This window comes from Heterodontus francisci, unplaced genomic scaffold (genome assembly GCF_036365525.1).
Source record: "Heterodontus francisci isolate sHetFra1 unplaced genomic scaffold, sHetFra1.hap1 HAP1_SCAFFOLD_61, whole genome shotgun sequence".
Classification (NCBI taxonomy): Eukaryota; Metazoa; Chordata; class Chondrichthyes; order Heterodontiformes; family Heterodontidae; genus Heterodontus; species Heterodontus francisci.
This window is the reverse complement of record NW_027141441.1, coordinates 3,971,517-3,979,911: the sequence shown is the minus strand read 5'-3', so window position 1 is coordinate 3,979,911 and position 8,395 is coordinate 3,971,517. Positions and strand designations below refer to the sequence as shown.

The 8,395-nt window shown below is 44.4% G+C and overlaps 1 non-coding gene across 1 annotated transcript; it reads left to right on the top strand.

The window, feature by feature from the left end:
- The first annotated feature begins 6,043 nt into the window (after positions 1 to 6,043).
- On the top strand, positions 6,044 to 6,117 carry trnat-agu (transfer RNA threonine (anticodon AGU)). Its single transcript has one exon. It is a non-coding gene; the product is annotated as a tRNA-Thr (tRNA).
- Positions 6,118 to 8,395: the final 2,278 nt, after the last annotated feature.

Below are 8,395 nucleotides of genomic sequence, written 5' to 3'. Positions count from 1 at the left end.
CTATCCAAGCAATGTAGAGTATTGCATCACACTCCTGACTTGTGCCTTGTAGATAGGGGACAGGCTTTGGGGAGTCAGGAGGTGAGTTACTCGCCGCAGGATTCCTAGTGTCTGACCTGCTCTTGTAGCCATGATATTTATATGGCTACTGCAGTTCAGTTTCTGGTCAATGGTAACCCCCAGGATGTTGATAGTGGGGGATTCAGCAATCGTAATGCTGTTGAATGTCAAGGGGAGATGGTTAGATTCTCTCTTGTTTGAGATGGTCATTGCATGGGACTTGCGTGACTCGAATGTGAAATATCCTTATTGTAGGGTATTGTATTGTACTGTACAGTGACTACACTTGGAAAGTCCTTCATTGGCTGTAAAAGGCTTTACAAAGTCCTGTGGTCGTGAAATGTATGTGTTGCTTTTTCCATTGTTATCAGTGTCATTTTGATCAAAAGATAGGTTTCGTGAGCACAAGGTTTAAATCAATGTTGATTCAAATAATGTAAAAGCATCTATATTCTTGCACTGTACTTAATAATCACCATCTTCCCATCCTGAGAGAGTACAATGTTATTGACCCAGAAATTGATTCCACAATCTCAGTCCCTCAGACAATTTCAGCCCAGTTCTGATGAAAGATCACTGATCTGAAACGTTAACTCTGTTTCTCTCTCCACAGATGCTGTCAGACCTGCTGAGTATTTCCAGCATTTTCAAGAGTCTCGATTTAATGAACAGGAAACTTGTTTCAGATCAGATTGGGAGACAGTGTGAAACCACTCCATTGTACTCATGTCTGAGATTCTGAGGACAGTTGGCTGTTAGTGGAAGACATTAATTAAATGTACCGAGCAACAGCTCAGACCAATTATTATTTTACATGGTGGTATGATGGCCATCCAGGGGTTAAAAGTAGGGATCTTGTAAGGTTTCAGTGTGCAGGACCACTAGAAGACCTCAGGGGTAAAGGCTCAGATCATCAACCAAGTTCTCCACCTGATGAGGGATCTAGACTGGACAAAGAGGACCGTGACACTCTGAGACCAAGCTCGACCAGTCCACACACCTGCTAGAGCTGTCAAGTTATATTCCCCAAGTTTGTTCAAGATAATTTTACTTCCAATTATTAAGTACTATTTTACTCTCAATAAAAGTTCTGGACTTATTAATCAAGTATCCTGTTGCTTTAATTGGTTAAAGTCATGCCCAAAGAAATTGTCCACAATAGACTTTCCAGAACTGAAAGATAAGTCTGCAAGGATTGCTAATTTTACAGCCCTGTTTAAAAAGAGAGATAAACCCAGGAACTACAGACCAGTTCGTCTAATGTCAGTGGTGGGGAAACTTTTAGAGACAATTATCCAGGAGAAAATTAACTGGCACTTGGTAGAACATGGGCTAATAAATGACAGCCAGTACAGATTGGTTAACAGAAGATTGTGTATGAATTAATTAATGAATTAATTTATTTGATGAAATTTCACAGAGAGTTGACCAGGGTGGTGAGGTTGATGGTGTGTGTCTGCACTTCAAAATTGTGTTTGAAAAAGTACCATAAAATAGACTTGTTAACAAAATTTGAGCAGATGGGATTAAAGAGGCAGTGGCAGCGTTGATACAAAATTGGCTGAGAGACGGAAAGCATAAAGTAGGGTGAATGCTTGTTTTTCAGAATGGAGGGACTAATACAGTAATGTCACTGTTGTTGCAGTGTGTGCAGTATCTGACCCTGAGCTGTCCTCGGGAGGGGGCTGTTTGTGATGTTCCTGTGGGGTGCATTATCATCAGGGGATCTCTCTGAGCTGTCACAGGGATGGGGCAGTGTGTGATATCCTTGTGCATGTCATGCAGGCCCACTGGCGTGTGGTTCCATCCTGATGCCAAGAAACAGAGCCCCATCTATGGGCAAAAAGTCTCACATCCCTGTGGGTGTCTTGAGAGAGAAGAAGGCTTAGGGAGTAAACCTGGACAGTAAATCCGGAGTGGAGTCCCGTAGGCGGTTACCTGTTACTTGTCAGGTAGTTTTCCAGCAACTCCTACAGCAGAGCTGGTACCAAACAGTGCTGTTTTTTTCCTTTCCTTTGGACAATACTAGCAATGCTGAGAGGGTGTCCTGATGCTCAATGTCTCCATACTATTTGCCCAGGCCTGTGCCCTGGAGAGGACACTCCAGCTTTGTGGTTAAACAGTAGCAAAACATGGGAAGAAACAGTTACCAATTATAAGCTCTCACTCAATTGGTGTAGAGTATGAGCACCAGGGGTTACTGTTGACAGTGGGAGAGATCATCGCGTCTCATTGGATAACTACCACCTACTCCAAGCTGTGCAGCCCCCAGTCAGTTAGGTGCTGTCCTGCCACGACCTACTTGCTTCAATGGGTGCTTGGAGCTTAGAGAGATATCTCTCAACTGGCGGATTGATAATCTATGCACCAGGCAAGACAAACTCAACAAAGAAGACACCAGTGCTTCGCATCACAAGCTGGAATGGAAGGACCATGTGTCCTGGCCTTAATGACAACCTTCTGCAGGTTGATAGCACACACAAGACAGCTGTGATTGACAAGGAACTCACAAGGCTCAATGTGGACATTGCTGTGCTGCAAGAAACTAGACTCATTCAAAGTGGACCCCTCAAAGAGAAATACTACACCTTCTTCTGACAGGGGAAAGCCCAAAAGGCAACTCGTGAGCATGGAGTGGGTTTCACAGTAAAAAACATGCTACTTGCAATGAGTGAACCCCCCACTGTTGGCTCAGAGAGACCTCTTACCCTTCACTTGTCAACAAGCGCGGGCCCAGTTAATCTCATGTGCATCTATGTCCCGACACTCACCTCCACCCCAGATGTCAAGGATTAATTCTATGAGACACTTGACACTGCCATCAGTAGAATTCCCAGCACGAGGGACTATACCTTCTCTGGGATTTCAACGCAAGCTTGGGTACTGACTACAGCTTGGCCAATGAGCATAGGGCACCAGGGGATTAGCAAGATGAACAAAAATGGACAGAGGTTTCCGGAGCTATGCTGTCACCATGGACTCTGTGTGACGAACAGCTATTTCCAGGTCAAGCTGTGCCACAAGGTCTCCTGGAGACGTCCGAGATCATGCAACTGGCACCAGCTAGATCTTATCATCACCAGACATACCACCCTCAGCAGTATCCTCATCACACGTAGCTATCACAGCGCTGACTGTGACACTGATCACTCCCAAGTGTGTAGCAAGGTCAGGCTTCAGCCAAGGAAGCTTCACCCATCCAAGAAGAAAGGTCGTTCTCGGATCAACACCAGCCGAACCACTGATCCAGAAGGGACCCAGGAGTTCCTCAACATCCTAGATCAGGCTCTTTCAGAAAACGCCCAAGGCCTCGGTGTGGTATCAAAGTGGAATCATCTGCACGCCACCATCTTTTACTCTGCACTCGCTGTGTATGGGAAAAGAGATGGGAGGAATGCTGACTGGTTTGAGGCTTATTGGACTGAAATGGAGTCAGTTACTGCAACTAAGAAGAGAGCCCTCATGAACTACAAACAGGTCTCCAGCAAACAAACTCTAGAGGCTCTCAGAGCTGCCAGAAACAAGTCTCTGCAGACTGCTCGGCACTGCACCAATCAATACTGGTTAAAACTCTGCAACAGCATACAATCTGCCACTGAATCTGGGGGATGCTAGAGGGACATATGAAGGAATTCGACACACCAAGGTTCCTTAGACAGCACCTTCCATACCCGCAACCTCTACCAACTCACTTCGGCAGTTACAGGAGAAGTACTGTGAACAGTACAGACCACTCTACATTGTCTTTATAGAGATCACCAAGGCCTTCGATCTTGTTAGCAGAGACAGACTCTTCAAACTGCTGTGGAAAATAGGCTGCCCTCCTAAACTCTTGGGCGTCATCTCTTCTTTCCACGAGAACATGCACAGTTCCGTCAGTTACAATGGAGCAACATCAGACACTTTCACGATCAGCAGTGGGGTAAAACAGGGCTGTGCCCTGGTGACAACTCTCTTCGGAATGTAGGAGGAGGAAGTTTAACCTGTCGAGCCTGTTCTGTCATTCAATTACATCCTTGCTGATCATCTACCTCAACACTGCTTTCCCGCGCTCTCCCCATATCCCTTGATGTCATGAGTATCAAGATTTCTATCAATTTCTGTCCTGAACATACTCAATGATTGAACTTTCACAAACCCCTGAGGTAGAGAATTCCAAAGATTCACCACCCTCTGAGTGAAGAAATTCCACCCTATCTCAGTTTTAAATGGCCTTTTAAATGAAACTTTAAGGAATACAAGCCCAGTTTCCTCATAAGACAATCCCACCATCCCAGGGATTAGTCTGGTGACCCTCCGTTGCACTCCCTCTGTGGCAAGTATATCCTTCCTTAGATAAGGAAACCAAAACTGTACACAATACTCCAGCACGATCTCACCAAGGCTCTATACAATTGCAGCAAGACATCTTTATTCCTGTACTCATGACCCCTTGTGTTAAGGCCAACATACCATTTGCCTTCCTAATTGATTGCTGTACCTGCATGCGAGCTTTTAGTGTCTCATGAACAAGGACACCCAGGTCCCTTTGGACATCAACACTTCCCAACCTCTCACCATTTAAGAAATATTCTGTCTTTCTGTTTATTCTACCAAAGTGGATAACTTCACATTTATTCACATTATATTCCATCTGTCATTTCATTCACTTATCCTGTCCAAGTCCCCTGGAAGCCTCCTTGTAACCTCCTCACAGCTCACATCCTTTACAATTGGCATATTCTTCTCCATGCTGCTATTTTAAACTTTCAGTGACTCAGATGGGGGTGTCCACCTGCATACCAGAGCTGATGACAAGCTGTTCATCTTGGCAAGACTGCGCACCAAGACCAAAATGAGTCAGTTCTTGGTCTGTGAGTTGCTGTTTGCTGATGACGCTGTGAAGTTCATTAACAGCAGCTTGTATATCGGTTCTCCCTGGCCTGCAAGGAATTTGGACTGGCGATCAGCATCAGGAAGATCAAAGTTATGGGCCAGGACGTAGAGACTCCACCTTCCATCAACATCGACAACCTCACTTTGGAGGTTGTCAACAGCTTCACATACCTTGGATCAACAATCACCAGCAATCTGTCCCTTGATGCTGAAATCAGCACCAGGATTGTCAATGTTGCAGCTGTCATGTCAAAGTTGAGAAGACGAGTGTGAACCGACAGCAAACTGATCGAAAATGTGAAGCTCTGCGTGTAACAGGCTTGTGTTCTCAGCACCCTCCTTTATAGTAGAGAAGCATCAACAACTTATACAAGCCAAGAAAAGCAGCCGAACAGCTTCCACCTCCGCTGTCTCAGATGGATATTGGGCATCTCCTGGCAGGACAGAGTGCCGAATGAGGAAGTACACCAGCGTGCAGGGATCTGCAGCATGTTTGCCCTCTTGAGTCAGCGGTGACTCTGTTGACTGGGTCATGTGTGCTGAATGGATGACGGTCGCTTTGCCAAAGACATGCTCTTTGGTGAGCTTGCTATCAGCATGAGACCAACAGGTCACCCACGTCTGTGATACAAGGACATCTGCAAAGCGAGATCTCAAGCTGACTGGGATTGGAGTCGATGCATGGGAAGTCCTTCCTGCTGACTGGAATTCCTGGAGAAAGGCATTCAGGAAGACCATGGGAAAAGCAGAGGACAAAAGAAATGACCAGATGGTGGGAAAGAGAGCTCAGAGGAAGGAAAAATTATCAGTCGACGTCGGGCCAATGATATTCTTCTGTACCAGCTGCGGAAGGGATTGTCACTCACGAGTCATCCTCTACAGCCACAACAAACTATGTTTAATACAGAAGTGACGTACACCCCGGGCGCAGCCCATCGTCTTCCGAGACGGACGGTTGCCTATTACAATTACAACTACAGCTGCAACTGCAAGAGCGAGTCAGAGGCTGGGAACTCTGCCGTGACGAACTCAGCTCTTGACTCGCCAAAGCCTGCCCACTCTCTACAAGACCTTCCTCTGATTTCAATTATGCACACATTTGTGATCTGGCTCTGTAGCTTAGTTGGTTAAAGCACCTGTCTAGTAAATAGGAGATCCTGGGTTCAATTCCCAGCAGAGCCTTATTTCACAGTAGCAACATGGTTGAATAGTTTCATTATCAACACTAACATCGGTGTCTTGTGAACCTTAATTCAAAATACATGATGAATTTCAATCACATCAAAAAAACAGCCTTTGTGAAGGATATGATTTTGGAATGGCTGTTCCTCCTTGTACAGAATTTTAGTGCTGATAGATCAAAGGTAACTTCTTTGACATAAATTTGTTCACAGTTACATTCAACCTGGAAAACAGCTTGATATTAATCTCACTGAAGGAGAGTGTTTGTGTCATTATGTGTTGCTTTTAACCGAGACTGGGACATGACGCAAGTGGGAGGGTTTATCTGAGGTTTGGAATATTTGTCAGTTAGGAACAAGAAAAATCAAAGGAACCAAAAAAGAAAACCTATGTCTCATGTGGTTACCGAGAAACGGTGAGAAGATATTAAACTTTGTTGCATTTAATACAACTGTGTGAACTTTGATATTTGCGGCCTTTTATAAACAGTATTTGAAGGATCTCAGTAAAAATGTTCAGTGTTGATGAGAGTGGGATCTGGCTGAGCAGCTGCTTAATGTGACAGGGTCAGGACTGGATGCAGGAAGTTCTCTGACAGTCTCTCTCTGATGGGTTGAGTTGATTTTCAACTGGCAGCTGTTGCTGTTTTGATAATTCAAGTTCCCTCCACCGATTTTTTTGGACAGACAGTGCAGTATGAGGATGTAAAGGGTTAATGCTGAAGACAGTGGGATTAACCCCTCCCACAATCAGAGTGATGATGTAACAGTCACATGAGATGAGGTTTGGGAGGAGAGAGCAGCACCAAGGATGCTAGTTTCGGAGGCTTGATGAGTGTGCATATAGTATTGTGTAAATTAGAAAAGAGTTCTTCGTTCTTTCAGCAGGAAATGTGTCCAGAAAATATCACGAAACTCACAATTTTATTATTCAGGAGTTGGAACACAGGGATATTAACTCCAAGTGACAGTAGTGGTTTCATTTAACAAAAGAAAAGTAGAGAATAATATTGCTCATTGATTGAAATCCCCCAGTGAGGAGACAGTTAAACAGGTGATCTGTTGGGGCATCCTTCAATTCAAGGTTTCGGCAGCATTTAATCTCAATTTTTGGTGAAATTCTCTGTTTTTTGCATCTTATTTTAATTCAGCTTTGATGGACCAGTGAAAAAACTGAAAAAAGTGAACAGATCCATCCTTTCCTTCCTTCCTTCTTCCCATCAGTTTCTCTTTTCTGTCCCAATTTAATCTGCTGTTTCTGCTGTTTTATCCATTCCAATCAAAATTCAACATTCCAATCAAATCTATTTGTTATTCCACAGTGTCTCTCCATGTGTTTTATTCTGTTGTATTCTCTCACAGTCTGTTTGATGATCAATTTCACATCTCACTCTGTTCTGGTGAAGATCAGAAGCAGTGTTATCTGTTTGCAACACCCGACAAGTCGGCCTGAGGCTGTGTCTCATCGACAATGTGGAGTTAGGAACATAGAAACATAGGAGCAGGAGTCGGCCATTCAGCTCATCGTGCCTGCCCCACCATTCAATATGATCATGGCTGATCATCCACTTCAATGCCCTTTTCCCCACACTTTCGTCATATTCCCTTATGTCATTTGTATTTAGAAATCTATCAATCTCTGCTTTAAACATACTCAATGACTGAGCTTCCACAGCCCTCTGGGTTACAGAATTCCAAAGATTCACAACCTTCTGAGTAACAACATTTCTCCTCATCTCTGTCCTAAGTGGCTTGCCCCTTATTTTGAAATTGCGTCCCCTGGTTCTCGACTCCCCAACCAGGGGAAACATCTTAGCTGCATCTACCCTGACTGTCCTTTAAATATTTTGTGGGTTCCAATGAGATCACCTCTCATTCTTCAAAACTCTAGAGAATAGAGCCCCAGTTTCCCCAATCTCTCTTCATAGGACAGTCCCACCATCCCAGGAACAAGTCTGATGAACCTTCGTTGAACTCCCTCCATGGCAATAATATCCTTCCTGAGGTAAGGGGACCAAAGCTGCACACAGTACTCCAAGTGCAGTCTAACCAAGGTTCTATACAATTGAAGCAAGAATTCACTACTCCTGTACTCAAATCCTCTTGCGATAAAGGCTAACATACTATTAGCCTTCCTAATTGCTTGCTGCACCTGCATGTTAGCTGTCAGTGACTTATTGGCATGGACACCCAGATCACCCTTATATTCTATACCTCAGTTAATAAAGGAAAGGACCTGCCGAACCACCTTATTGACCTGTACTGCTACTTCAGGGATC